This window comes from Ranitomeya imitator, chromosome 5 (genome assembly GCF_032444005.1).
Source record: "Ranitomeya imitator isolate aRanImi1 chromosome 5, aRanImi1.pri, whole genome shotgun sequence".
Taxonomy (NCBI): domain Eukaryota; kingdom Metazoa; phylum Chordata; class Amphibia; order Anura; family Dendrobatidae; genus Ranitomeya; species Ranitomeya imitator.
In genome coordinates, this window is record NC_091286.1 from 17,067,150 (window position 1) to 17,082,845 (window position 15,696).

Below are 15,696 nucleotides of genomic sequence, written 5' to 3' on the forward strand. Positions count from 1 at the left end.
CACTCACACAACGCTCCCCATTGTGTCTCCTCACTCACACACACCGCTCCCCAATGTGTCTCCTCACTCACACACACCGCTCCCCATTGTGACTCCTCACTCACACACACCGCTCCCCATTGTGTCTCCTCTCTCTCTCACACAGACCGCTCCCCATTGTGTCTCCTCTCTCACACAGACCGCTCCCCATTGTGTCTCCTCACTCACACACAGACCGCTCCCCATTGTGTCTCCTCACTCACACAACGCTGCCCATTGTGTCTCCTCACTCACACACACCGCTCCCCAATGTGTCTCCTCACTCACACACACCGCTCCCCAATGTGTCTCCTCACTCACACACACCGCTCCCCATTGTGTCTCCTCACTCACACACACCGCTCCCCAATGTGTCTCCTCACTCACACACACCGCTCCCCAATGTGTCTCCTCACTCACACAGACCGCTCCCCATTGTGTCTCCTCACTCACAGAAACCGCTCCCCATGGTCTCCCCTCTCTCACACAGACCGCTCCCCATTGTGTCTCCTCACTCACACAGACCGCTCCCCATTGTGTCTCCTCACTCACACACACCGCTCCCCATTGTGACTCCTCACTCACACACACCGCTCCCCATTGTGTCTCCTCTCTCTCTCACACAGACCGCTCCCCATTGTGTCTCCTCTCTCACACAGACCGCTCCCCATTGTGTCTCCTCACTCACACACAGACCGCTCCCCATTGTGTCTCCTCACTCACACAACGCTGCCCATTGTGTCTCCTCACTCACACACACCGCTCCCCAATGTGTCTCCTCACTCACACACACCGCTCCCCATTGTGTCTCCTCACTCACACACACCGCTCCCCATTGTGTCTCCTCACTCACAGAAACCGCTCCCCATGGTCTCCCCTCTCTCACACAGACCGCTCCCCATTGTGTCTCCTCACTCACACAGACCTTTTCCCATGGCCTTCTCTCAGAAACATTGTTCCCCATGGTAGTTCCCCTCACACCTATTTCTCCCCATCGTTCTCAGTCTCTCACTCAGACCGTTCCCCATGGTAGTTCCCCTCACACGCACACACTGGTTCACCCTCTCTCACATAGACCACTTTCCATGATCTTTTTCTCTCTCACTCAGACTTCTCCCCATGGTCTTCTCTCTCTCACATGCCGCTACCCATGTGTCCCATGGTCCCTCCTCACACACACTGCTCCCCATGGTCTCCCTCTATCACACAGACGTCTCCCCTCTCTCACCCAGACTGCTCCCCATGGTCTCTCTTCCACAGACTTCTCCCCATGGTCTCTCCTCTCTCACACAGACCGCTCCCCATGGTCTCCCCTCTCTCACACAGACCGCTCCTCATGGTCTCCCCTCTGTCACACAGACCGCTCCCCATGGTCTCCCCTCTCTCACACAGACCGCTCCCCATGGTCTCCCCTCTCTCACACAGACCGCTCCCCATGGTCTCCTCTCTCTCACACAGACCGCTCCCCATGATTCTCGCTCTCACACAGACTGCTCTCCTTGGTCTCCTTTCCCACAGACAGCTCATGTTCCCTTTCTCACGTAGACAGCTCCCCACGGTCTCCCCTCTCACACAGATCGCTCCCCATAGTCTCCTCTCTCACATAGATGGCACCCCATGGTCCCCCCTCTCTCACACACAGACCGCTCCCCATGGTCCCCCCTCTCTCACACACAGACCGCTCCCCATGGTCCCCCCTCTCTCACACACAGACCGCTCCCCATTGTCTCCCCTCTATACACAGACCGCTCCCCATGGTCTCCCCTCTATACACAGACCGCTCCCCATGGTCTCCCCTCTCTCACACAGACCGCTCCCCATGGTCCCTCCTCTCTCACACAGAATGCTCCCCATGATCTCCTATCTCACACAGACCACTCCCCATGGCTACCCCTCACTCACACAGACAGCTCCCCATGATCCTCCCTTTCTCACACAAACCGCTCCCCATGAAACCCCCCTCTATCACACAGACTGCTCCCCATGGACTCCCCTCTCACACAGACTGCTCTCCATGGTTTCCTCTCTCACACACAGAGCGCTTCCCATGGTCTTCCAGAAACCTACTTCCAGGTTCATTGCAACAAATATTCACCATATTTATTTGTAGAATTTATATTCTGGCTGCTGCATTCACTCACATCCACTGTCCTTGCACAAACTCTTGGCACTCCATTCATCCCTCTCTCCTCTGCATAGCACTCATGCTCCTTTCACAACCCTAAACTGCACAGATCCATTCGCTTCCACCGTGCAACACAGGAGACACTCTCACAAATCAAATAACCATCTGCTCACTCTCTCTATTCTCTTTGTCGCAGATTTCTCTCCCAACCCGGCCCTTCTTGTAGTAGTAAGTCGAACCTCTCTCTACTACACTCAGAAATGCCACCAATCTCACTAATATTCCATACAAGCCTTCTGTGTCTTTTAACTGTGCCCTCTGGAATTCATGCTCAGTGTGTAATAAACTCTCCTACATCCATGACTTTGTCCTTTCAAATTCTCGTAACCTTTTACTGAAACCTGGATCCAGCAGTCAGACACCACCACCGCTGCTGCTCTTTCGTATGGTAGCCTACATTTTTCACATACCCCACAGAGGTGTTGATCTGCTCATATCAATCAAATGTACTTTTCAGGTTATCCCCCCCCCCCAGTTCACCCACTTAACTTCCCTTCTTTTGGGGTCCACATTGTCAGACTCTACACTCTACATCCCTTTCTCCCTGAGAGTGGCGGATATAGATCGCCCTCTGGGCCCCTCCCATCAGTTTCTTGATCACTTTGCCACCCTCATCATGGGGGACTGTAACATCCCCATTGGTTTTCCCCTCTCCCCATCTGCTACTCACCTTTTATCTCTAACTTCCTCCTTCGGCCTTTCGCAGCTTACTCTCCTACACATGAATACGGAAGTACGCTGGACACCCCTACTTTCCACACTTATAGAAATATGCGTGCTATTAACATGCAGAAATTTATGAAGAACTTGCAGTCATCATTGGACCCTATCTCCTCCCTCTTATGTCCTAACACTGCTCTGAAAAATTATAATGAGACATTGAACAGTGCTCTGGATGAAGCTGCACCTCCTAGACATAGAACAACTTAGAACAGATGGTGACAACCCTGGCACATGCTGCAAACACATTTCCTACAGCGGTGCTCCAGGTGTGCCTAATCTCTGTGGAGAAATTCCAGCCTGGCTGTAGATTTCATCCATTATAGGTTTATGCTTAAAACAATGAAACTATAGGAGAGAAGAAGTGCACATAGGGTTTTATTTGACAATTTAAGAATCTGTTGTTCAGAAAACTGCTCACCTGGTACCCCTTTGAAAGAGCATATAAACGTCAGCTGCCGCAGATCCACAGGTCAGGCATTGTCCATATCAGGAAGCAAAGAGGGAAATTAGTGGATGTCATCCATGCAGCTGAAATAATTGAAAATCCGGACGTGTTGATGGAAAGGAATTGTGGCTTAAATTTTTAAAGCATACTACTTCTGACATCACCTCTGCATTATTGCAAAACACCAGTGATTGTCTTACTATTAAGAAAGTGTTAAAAATGTGCCTTCACATCTGCGCCAAAATGCATCAAATAAAAGGCAAAACACATACAAGAAACAATGCAAACATGTAATAACCAAAGAAGATTTTTACAACATCATGTGATGCGGTAGAAGCAGTAGAAAAAGCACAGTATTTACAATACTTGTGAACACGGCCTCAGCATACATTTTTTTATCACTTTTTTATGGGTTAAATAATCTGATCTCTGTGTTCTGCGGGTTGTTACGATTACAAGGACACCAAATATGTCTATATTATTTGCTGATTTGTGATATTTATTATTTTCCACCATTTTTTTTTTTTTTTTTGGTGGAGGGAGATTTTGTGTTTAAGGCGTTCATTGAGTGTGAACAGTGACCTGGAAATGGGATTCTGCACGTGATTCCGAAAAATTCAGAACTTTGTTAAAGAGAGAATAAAATTATCTGATCTGTATTTTTTCTTCTGTTTTGTTGATAGCATTTTGGGACACATATGACGCTTTGATCGTTTTGATCATTTTTTAAAATTATATTTTGATGGTGATGGGCAACTAACTGAAAAAAAAACCTCACCAATTCGGGAAGGTTCTTTTACCTTTTTATACAATCACCATATGAGATAAATAATTTGACATGTTATTAATTTAGGCAATTACGCAGGAGGTGATAACAATTATGTTAAAGGTTCATTATGTCTGTTTTCCTATTTAAATTGGAAGTGATTTAAAGTGAACCTGTCCTGAGATTCTTGCTGCCTGAGGTCCGTCCCTGACGGCATCTCCCTAACCCGCACATTTAGAGCACAGTCAGATGACCGTGTATAAACCGGACCGCCATGTACAGACTCGTCGGCCGCTCTCCCAACCTGAGCGTGACAGTTTCAGAAATTTCTATGATGCTGTCACTCTCAGGTCGGGAGACCTGGCAGCCCGTCTTTGCATTGCAGTTCAATCTCAGTCTGATTTATACGGCTGTCTGAGTGCACCCTAAGGGAAGAGTCAGACGTCCGTATAACTCGGACGGGGATCGCAACGCAATGCTCAGACTGACCGGCGACTTTTCTGACCTGAGCGTACCAGTTGCAAAGAAATACATGCTGTAACGCTTGAGTCGGGAAAACCGTCGGCCAGTCCAAGCATTGAGTTGAGATCCCCATCCCATCCCATTGCGATCCCCATCTGAGTAATATGGCCGTCTGACTCTGACGGCTTTTTTTGAAAACATTCTTTCTCTGAAACGCCGCCACATTTCACAGTACAACATACACAGCTGCAGTAATTGTGTCAGACTCCGATTCTTGCTGTCCATGTTTTGTTTTTTTTCATCGTCTGTACAATGCATTTGTAAAATTACTGGTCTCCTATGAAGTTTATATAAAGAACACTATGAAAGACTTGGAGGCTTTAAGGATGCGATTGGCTTGCCCAAGGTCAAAATGATGAACTCCTCTGTCCCTCAACCTCCCCGAGTCCGGCACTGTGTCTCCACAACTACATCGGTCTTTGTTGACCTCTCAGCCAATCATTGAGCACAGCGGCTCTTCTAGTGAAGACTCCATGAGATTCCGAGCTCTGTGATTGGCTGCAGCGGTCATGTGCCGTTAAGTTGTAACTGAAGCCTCTCAACAAAGACCCGAGCAGTGGAGGAAAGGTGAAGAAGGTGAATAATACTGATGTTATTATTTTTGGTGAGTGAAAGCCTATGGGCTATAACTTTTATTTTTTCATCAAAGCAGCGCATTTTTTTTTTCGCGGGGTGAGCTCTGGTTTTTAGTGGTAGCATTATGGTGTATGTATATTACTTTTGACCACTTTTCATTGCATTTTTTTAGGCGAGAGATGACGAAGATGATTTTTGGTATTTTTTTTTAACAATATTCACCAGACAGGATAAATACTTTGATATTTTTTAAGAAGGGAGGCTCCAGGATTATGCGGGTCCCTTGTGGGACATAGTACCAGTGGGCTTCTCTTTGCTTTCCAAAAGCTTTATCTTTCATTTTTCGGTTGATTGAGCTGCATCAGGGCTTGTGTTGAGGACAGCAGATTGGGGTCCATACAACTTTCTGGTGTCTTTTTATGGAAGGCTACTGTCATGCTGCTGCGGTGCAATATAGCGCAACCTCCATCAGAGGGAGCTTGAGAGGGAAGTGAGACTGTACACAGAGAAGCACCACAGAGCAGCAGCACAGGCACCACCAAGTGGCGAGAGAGTGGTCAGACAAGCCGATTCAAAAAACAGAGGCAGAAGTACTTAAGGGATCAGAAGTACATGTGGTCAGGAACAAGCCAGGAGATTCAGCAACGGTCAGGAGCAGATAAGACAAAGAAGGCAGAAGCAAGTCCGAATACAAGCCAACTCAGAAACCAGAGAATGAAACCAACAAACAAGGAAACGCTGGGAAAAGGGCAGACAGAGGGAGTCAACAGACACGGGGCAAGTCAGGGATCACAGCAGGACAAATCAAGGGCTACCGGAGTCAGGTTCACACGCCGAAGGCAGAACTATAGCTGGCACCGCCAGCAGGATGCATAGGAGCTAAAATCTGAACCCAGAATGAGGCAGAACAAAGTTAACCCTTGAAATTATCCACCCGGAAAAAGGGCAGACAGGATTAAACCCTGGAACACATCATGACAGCTACGTTCACACACAGCTGTTGAACTGTTTTTGAGAAAATTTTCAGAAAACGTTCCCTTTTCTAATACAAATGGACCACTGAACTAACTACATGACCTGGATCCAGTTGTACGTGGTCAATCTAGTCAACTAAACCTTATGCCACATGGCCATGGATAAGTGTCCAAGTCCATTGTAAGACGTTCCAATCTGTCATCGAATTTTCACAATCATACTATAATTTCACCACAGTTATAAGGAAGCCTCCATTAATAATAATTTATTCAAAGAACCTGAGCACAAGATGCACATAATACAAAAACTAGAAACATATCAGACAATGGTGACTTTTTACTTTACAAATACCCAATATAATATGGGAAGCCTCTCAATGCAAAAAAAATGGAACCGGCATCAGGGACACACAAATACTTTAGCATGGTAACAGCTTGCAACTCTGTATCAAAATTCCACTTTAAAAGGGTTGTCCACTACATGAACAACCCCTTTTCCTTATGTATCCCCTAACAAAATAACAACACCTATACTCCCCTCCGGTGTCAGCGCCATTCCATCGTCGTCGTCTGGCTCTCCTGGGGATCACATGACATAACAATGATCCCTGTAACCAACCAGCGCTGGCTCCACACTCTCCTCCTACAGACAAATGAAGACATCCAGGGAAAGTGAGAATGCAAACTTCCTCTGGATGTCTGACTGGTCCAAAAGAGGAGATGTTGAAGCTAGGGCTGATTGGCTTCAGGGATCGCGTCTCGTAACAATGTCATGCGAACCCCGGGAGACCAGTACAGACACTCCTGCAGTGGCGTCGACACTGAAGAGGAGTATTATTTTGTTGGGGGAAACATAAAGATTGAGAAGGGTTGTCCAAGTATTGAACAACCCCTTTAAGCTGAAAACGTTGAACATTTAATGTCAGTAATTTAAAAAGTCCTTGTCACCTGGTCAAAAGTGGACCGGTCTTGTTCTTTTTTTATTGCTGTTGCTCTCTTGAGTAATCCCTTTTGCATTTTTTTAAGGGGTTGTCCTCTACTCAGACAACCTCCTCCCTTTGTTTTCCTCCAGTAAAATATATACATTTATACTCACCACTAGTGCCATTCTGGAAGTGTCAGCACTGACTCTCGCTGGGCTAATGTGACGTTATTATGTCATGCAATCCCTGCAGCCCATCAGCGTTCGCTTCACTCTCCTCTCTGCTGCAGCTGCTCTCTTACTTCCTCCGAATGTCAATTACGTCCGTAGGAGGGGAGAGTAAAGCCACCACTGATTTGCTACAGGGATCGCGTGACATAACAATGTCACTCTAGCCCTGGGAGAGCCAGTGCTGACACTGCCGGAATGGCACTAGAGGTGAGTATAAATGTCATTATTTTACTAGAGGAAAACATAAGAGATTGAAAAGGGTTGTCCAAATATTGTCTGAGTAGTGGACAACCCCTTTAAATCGTCCATCTTTTTCCTGAGATATGGGCCCATTTATGGTCTTTACCTCAGGGACGGGGAAGACTGGAAATTATACAGAGCATCCTAAAGACACAGCCAGAGAATCTTGTGAGTTGCTCCCCCCCTTGTAAAAACCGGCACTAAATAAAAAGGCCCATATCACTAGAACTGTATGGCAGCAAAAAAAGCCAAAACAGAATACTGAAAGGAGCAGTACTGAGCTAGTGACAGGTCCTCTTTACACAATCAGGAAATCACGATGTCCAACCAAAAAGATGGAAAATGAACTCCTTTTATAGCACTAATGTCTCAATATAGTAGATCCTACAATAAAGCTCCACACCTAAAATGTTTCCTACAATTCGAACAGTGAGATGGTTTCTACTATTTATGAGTTCTCTGATGTCTAACAAGATCTGATCTGTAGACAAAAGATTTATCACATTCTGAACAGGAAAATGGCTTCTCCCCTGTGTGAGTCCGTTGATGTCTTACAAGATCTGATTTGTGGGCAAAACTTTTCCTACATTCTGAACATGAGAATGGTTTCTCCCCTGTGTGACTTCTCAGATGTCTAACGAGACAAAATCTATGGACAAAACGTTTCCCACATTCTGAACATGAATATGGCTTCTCCTCTCTGTGAGATCTCTGATGATGTTTAGCAAGAGCAGATTTCTGGCCAAAACATTTCCCACATTCCGTACACTGAAATGGTTTCTCTCCTGTGTGAATTCTTAGATGGTCCACAAGATGTGATTTGTAACTAAAATCCTTTCCACATTCAGGACATGAGAATGGCTTCTCCCCTGTGTGCATTCTCTTATGTGCAACAAGACTCGTTTTCTGCCTAAAACGTTCCCCGCATTCTGAACATGAGAACGGTTTGTTCCTTGTATGAGTTCTTAAATGTTGCCTAAGATGTGGCTTCTGACTAAAACACTTCCCGCATTCTGAACACGAAAATGGCCTTTCGTCCTTGTGAATTCTCGCATGTAAAGAGAGCTTAGATTTCTTTTTAAAATGTTTTTCGCATGTAAATATTTTCCCCTGTCTACGTCCATTTCTTTGTTTGCCAATCAGCAATTGATTAGATGGAAGTCTCTTGTGATCAGCGGTATTGGTAGGCAGATCTCCCCTGTGAAAGACTGCGGGTACAGTCAAAGTTACTGATTTATCTTGCGTGGTCTTGCTGTCCTCTACTTCATTACAAGGAGATAAATGGTGTTCATGTTCATTGGAGGCTCTAGTCAAGCTGTCGCCTAAAAAAGTAAAAGAAAATCTTATTTTTCCAAACAAAATAGACATTTTTTTTACTGGGGCTGTGCGAATTGTAATCAATTCTGTTTACCAAAAGTCCAAACCAGGTTTTGCCATTTGCCATTGTGTCCTAGCCGTCCAATGCGTTAGACTAGGGGTATATTTTTTATATAACTCTTTCTGGTCAGTATATTTACGATGCTTGCTTCTAAACACCAGTACACACCAAAGCGCTTTACAGACATCTTCATCACTGTCCCCGATGGGGCTCACAATCTAAGTTCCCTATCAGTCTTTGGAATGTGGGAGGAAACTGGAGAACCAGGAGGAAACCCATGCAAACACGTGGAGAACATACAAACTCCTTGCAGATGTTGTTCATGGTGGGATTTCAACCCCTGTGCTGCATGTGACTTGTATCCTGCATTTTCACCAGTTTTTCCCCTCGGCAGGTTCCAATTTTCATTTGTATCTGAGCTAGTAGGTGGTGACTAGTTGCTAAAATGTCTCCAATACACAGCACACACAGACATAAGGGAATCCTGCCCTTCATTCCCTTTTTAGCAACTCTAAAAATATCTACCATGGACATACTTAGTACAAACTACTCAGTTTACCAAATCCCAAGGGTCGCCTTGTTTTTCACTCTTTTAACCCCTCCTGGGCTGGGTCCACAGAGTAGAGTCAGCTACTGGCAGGTGGTGCAGGCTGGCAGGGGTAGTCAGGTAACCGGTTCAGAACCAGGAGAAAAGTATGGTACAAAATCAACAAGCAAAAGAATTGTCAGGAAATGGGCCGAGGTCATACAACAGGGATACACAAAACGAGAGGCAAGAGCTGAGACCACAGGACTGAACCACAGTAGATAAAACTATATCTGGCAGCTTCCAGCAGTAAGCTGGGAGCTCCAGAAGGGTGCAGTGCTTTCCAGGGTCTCGAGGCAGGGAGCTGACCACTCCAGCTGGACAGCACTCACACCCACTTATTTGCTCTATTGCCTATCCTATGATGGCGCTGGAGACAGCGGAGTACAGCACTCGTCGTGGACAATAATTAACAGCAATAATAATGTTTGTAAAGAAATTTTTTCCAAATTTCCCATACATAAAAAATTACAGTCAAACAGGATTTCTGAAAAGCTCTTACCGGTCACTGACACTGATGCGAGTTTTTTTAGTCCATTCGTCAATCCAACGTAACTTTCCTGCAAGAATCCAACATTGCAGACATAATATAAAGGATAAAGAATCTTAGCTTATCTTACGGCCATTTCAAAAACCAAACCTAGAAAGCAAGAACTAAATTTCCTAAAAGATTACGGATCTGATCAAGTGTTTGTCAGGACATGCAGAGCATCGCAGCTATGATAGAAAGGTGATAGGACACGCAGATCATCGCAGCTATGATAGAAAGGTGATAGGACACACAGAGCATCGCAGCTATGATAGAAAGGAGTCAGGACAAGCAGAGCATCACAGCTATGATAGAAAGGAGTCAGGACAAGCAGAGCATCACAGCTATGATAGAAAGGAGTTAGGACACGCAGAGCATCGCAGCTATGATAGAAAGGTGACAGGACACGCAGAGCATCGCAGCTATGATAGAAAGGTGTCAGGACACAGAGCATCACAGCTATGATAGAAAGGAGTCAGGACACACAGAGCATCACAGCTATGATAGAAAGGAGTCAGGACACACAGAGCATCACAGCTATGATAGAAAGGTGTCAGGACACATAGAGCATCGCAGCTATGACAGAAAGGAGTCAGGACATGCAGAACATCGCAGCTATGATAGAAAGGTGTCAGGACACGCAGAGCATCACAGCTATGATAGAAAGGAGTCAGGACAAGCAGAGCATCACAGCTATGATAGAAAGGTGTCAGGACACATAGAGCATCGCAGCTATGAAAGAAAGGAGTCAGAACATGCAGAGCATCGCAGCTATGATAGAAAGGTGTTAGGACATGCAGAGCATCGCAGCTATGATAGAAAGGAGTCAGGACAAGCAGAGCATCACAGCTATGATAGAAAGGAGTCAGGACAAGCAGAGCATCACAGCTATGATAGAAAGGAGTCAAGAAACACAGAGCATCACAGCTATGATAGAAAGGAGTCAGGACACGCAGAGCATTGCAGCTATGATAGTAAGGAGTCAGGACATGCAGAGCATCACAGCTATGATGGAAAGGTGTCAGGACGCAGAGCATCGCAGCTATGATAGAAAGGAGTCAGAACATGCAGAGCATCGCAGCTATGATAGAAAAGAATCAGAACATGCAGAACATCGCAGCTATGATAGAAAGGAGTCAGGACATGCAGAACATCGCAGCTATGATAGAAAGGTGTCAGGACACGCAGAGCATCGCAGCTATGATAGAAAAGTGTCAGGACACATAGAGCATCACAGCTATGATAGAAAGGTGATAGGACACACAGAGCATCGCAGCTATGATAGAAAGGAGTCAGGACAAGCAGAGCATCACAGCTATGATAGAAAGGAGTCAGGACAAGCAGAGCATCACAGCTATGATAGAAAGGAGTCAGGACATGCAGAACATCGCAGCTATGATAGAAAGGTGTCAGGACACATAGAGCATCGCAGCTATGAAAGAAAGGAGTCAGAACATGCAGAGCATCGCAGCTATGATAGAAAGGTGTTAGGACATGCAGAGCATCGCAGCTATGATAGAAAGGAGTCAGGACAAGCAGAGCATCACAGCTATGATAGAAAGGAGTCAGGACACGCAGAGCATTGCAGCTATGATAGTAAGGAGTCAGGACATGCAGAGCATCACAGCTATGATGGAAAGGTGTCAGGACGCAGAGCATCGCAGCTATGATAGAAAGGAGTCAGAACATGCAGAGCATCGCAGCTATGATAGAAAAGAATCAGAACATGCAGAACATCGCAGCTATGATAGAAAGGAGTCAGGACATGCAGAACATCGCAGCTATGATAGAAAGGTGTCAGGACACGCAGAGCATCGCAGCTATGATAGAAAAGTGTCAGGACACATAGAGCATCACAGCTATGATAGAAAGGTGTCAGGACACAGAGCCTCACAGCTATGATAGAAAGATGTTAGGACATGCAGAGCATCGCAGCTATAATAGAAAAGTATCTGGACTGCAGAGCATCGCACCTGTGATAGAAAAGTATCAGGACATGCAGAGCATCGCAGTTATGATAGAAAGGTGTCAGGACACGCAGAGATTCACAGCTATGATAGAAAGGAGTCAAGACACGCAGAGCATCGCAGCTATGATAGAAAGGAGTCAGGACACGCAGAGCATCGCAGCTATGATAGAAAGGAGTCAGGACATGCAGAGTATCACAGCTATGATAGAAAGGAGTCAGGACACGCAGAGCATCGCAGCTATGATAGAAAGGTGTCAGGACACGCAGAGCATCACAGCTATGATAGAAAGGAGTCAGAACATGCAGAGTATTGTAGCTATGATAGAAAGATGTCAGGATATGCAGAGCATCACAGCTACGATAGAAAATGGTCAGGAAATGCAGAGCATCACAGCCATGATAGAAAGGCTTCAGGACATGGAGAGCAGCATAGTTTGTGGGGTAACGAGCTGCGTAGCCACAGAAATCTTAGCCCCTCGCATTTATATGTATATGTACCATCTACACAAACATAACAGAGATATTTCTTAAAGGGAATCTTATAGCAGGTTTTGCTATGTTATCTGAGAGCAGTGCAGTGCACTGGCTGAAAGCCTGATTCCAGCGATGTGTAACTTACTGGGCTTCTTGTTGCAGTTTTGCTAGAATCCTTATGTTCTCTGCTGTAGCACTGCTCAGAATGCCGAGTTGTGTATAACCCTACCCACATCACTGATTGGCAGCTTCCTGTGTGGACTGCACTGGTCGCATAAGATGTAGTCCTGCAGTGATTATCTTCTGATGATAAAACACTTATTGTTCTGAAACTACAGCTCGCAGCCTAATAAGTGACACATCTCTGGAATCAGGCTCTTGTGTCGTAACATTATGCTGCTCTCAGACTAAATAGCAAACACTTGCTGACAGATTCCCTTTAATACCATGTGACCTGTTTCATTACAAAAATGATTGAGGAACGTGATGAGTTTAAGGTGAATCAACCCTCCTAAACTGAGAACTTGATATCTGCAATCTGATTGCAGGTAAGGTTTTTCTAAAGTCGTAAATGAGCTGTTAAGATCTCTGGGAGGGACATAGATCTTTCCGAGAGTCTGCCTCCAGAGCTTATTTTAAAGAGAACCTTTCACCAAATACAGTATTTCATATTGAACTGGGCACATGGGGTAATAATCGCCGAAGAATGTGTTGTTTTTTTTATTCAGTGTGACCTTTGCGGAGACATTAGCAATCAAAGTATTGGCTGTTGTGAGTTCTGTTTTTGGGCTCCCTCTGGTGGTTACTGATGGTACTGGGTGATTTGTGTTCTGCTGTCTCTGGTGTCCACCTGTTCTATTAGGATTTGGGAGTTTCCTATTTAACCGGGCTTTCTTGTCATTTCCCCGCCGGCTATCAAGGTTATCAGAGTGTTTTGTTACCTCAGCTTCTGGCTTCAGTAATCTTCAGGACTAGCTAAGTTTTTGATTTTCTTGTTCCACGTTTTGCTTTATTTTTGTCTTGTCCAGCTTGCATATAATTGTTTCTTTGCTGCTGGTTGCTCTAGTGGGCTGTAATTGCTCCTCATGTTCCATGAGTTGGAACATGAGTTCAAGTAATTGCAGGATGGTTTTTTGAAGGGTTTTTTGCTGACCGCGCAGTTTACTTTTGTATCCTCTGCTATCTAGTTTTAGCGGGCCTCATTTTGCTGAATCTGTTTTCATACTGTGTATGTGCCTTCCTCTCATTTCACCGTCATTATATGTGGGGGGCTGCTATTTCTGTGGGGTATTTCTCTGGAGGCAAGAGAGGTCTGTGTTTCTTCTAATAGGGGAAGTTAGATCTTCGGCTGGTGCGAGACGTCTAGGATCAACGTAGGCATGTTCCCCGGCTATTGTTATTTGTGTGTTCAGGTTTAGGGTCACGGTCAGCTCAGGTTCCATCACCCTAGAGCTCGTTGGTGCTTGTCCTTTTGTGATTCCCTGCCATTGGAATCATGACAATTGGCACTTAATGAGTTGACTTTTTTCTTTTTTCAAGTCAGTATGGGTGTTATTACTTACGTTTCACTGGGGGCTTGTACTTCTGCTACCTGTAGTAGTTGTCCAATCATAAGCAGGCAGCGACACACTAGCGGGAGAACGCTGTTATGAACAGGTAATTCAGAACCACAATGGACATTAAAGTTCAGAGCACACAAAGTGACCTGACAATTACCAAAAACATAGGACGAGCTCTGAGACGTGGGAACTCTGCTGACCGCAATCCCTAATCCTATCCAACCACACTAAAGGTAGCCGTGGAGCACTCCTGACCAGTCCTATGCGCCTCGAGCACAGCCTGAGAAACTAGCTAGCCCTAAGAAAGAAAAATAAGCCTACCTTGCCTCAGAGAAATACTCCAAAGGAAAAGGCAGCCCCCCACATATAATGACTGTGAGTTGAGATGAAAATACAAACGCAGAGATGAAATAGATTTAGCAAAGTGAGGCCCAACTTACTGAACAGACCGAAGATAGGAAAGATTGCTTTGCGGTCAACACAAAACCCTACAAACAACCACGCAGAGGGGGCAAAAAGACCCTCCGCACCGACTAACGGTACGGAGGTGCTCCCTCTGCGTCTCAGAGCTTCCAGCAAGCAAGAAAAACCAATATAGCAAGCTGGACAGAAAAAATAGCAAACAAAAATAACACAAGCAAAACTTAGCTTATGCAGGATAGACAGGCCACAGGAACGATCCAGGAGAAAGCAAGACCAATACTAGAACATTGACTGGAGGCCAGGATCAAAGCACTAGGTGGAGTTAAATAGAGCAGCACCTAACGACTTAACCTCATCACCTGAGGAAGGAAACTCAGAAGCCGCAGTACCACTCACATCCACCAACGGAAGCTCATAGACAGAATCAGCCGAAGTACCACTCACGACCACAGGAGGGAGCTTGGCCACAGAATTCACAACAGTACCCCCCCTTGAGGAGGGGTCACCGAACCCTCACCAGAGCCCCCAGGCCGACCAGGATGAGCCACATGAAAGGCACGAACCAGATCGGCCGCATGGACATCAGAGGCAAAGACCCAGGAATTATCTTCCTGACCATAACCTTTCCACTTAACCAGATACTGGAGTTTCCGTCTCGAAACACGAGAATCCAAAATCTTCTCCACTATATACTCCAACTCCCCTTCAACCAAAACCGGGGCAGGAGGATCAACAGATGGAACCATAGGTGCCACGTATCTCCGCAACAATGACCTATGGAACACGTTATGGATAGAAAAAGAAGCTGGAAGAGTCAAACGAAAAGACACAGGATTAAGAACCTCAGAAATCCTATACAGACCAATGAAACGAGGCTTAAACTTAGGAGAGGAAACCTTCATAGGAATAAAACGAGATGACAACCAAACCAGATCCCCAACACGAAGTCGGGGACCCACACAGCGCCTGCGGTTAGCGAAACGTTGAGCCTTCTCCTGGGACAAAGTCAAATTGTCCACTACATGAGTCCAAATCTGCTGCAACCTGTCCACCACAGTATCTACACCAGGACAGTCCGAAGACTCAACCTGCCCTGAAGAGAAACGAGGGTGGAACCCAGAATTGCAGAAAAACGGCGAAACCAAAGTAGCCGAGCTGGCCCGATTATTAAGGGCG

General features: G+C 45.7%; 1 pseudogene; it reads right to left on the minus strand.

The window, feature by feature from the left end:
* Positions 1 to 15,696, minus strand: part of LOC138637641 (zinc finger protein 91-like) — a 79,611-nt pseudogene that overhangs the window by 54,721 nt on the left and 9,194 nt on the right.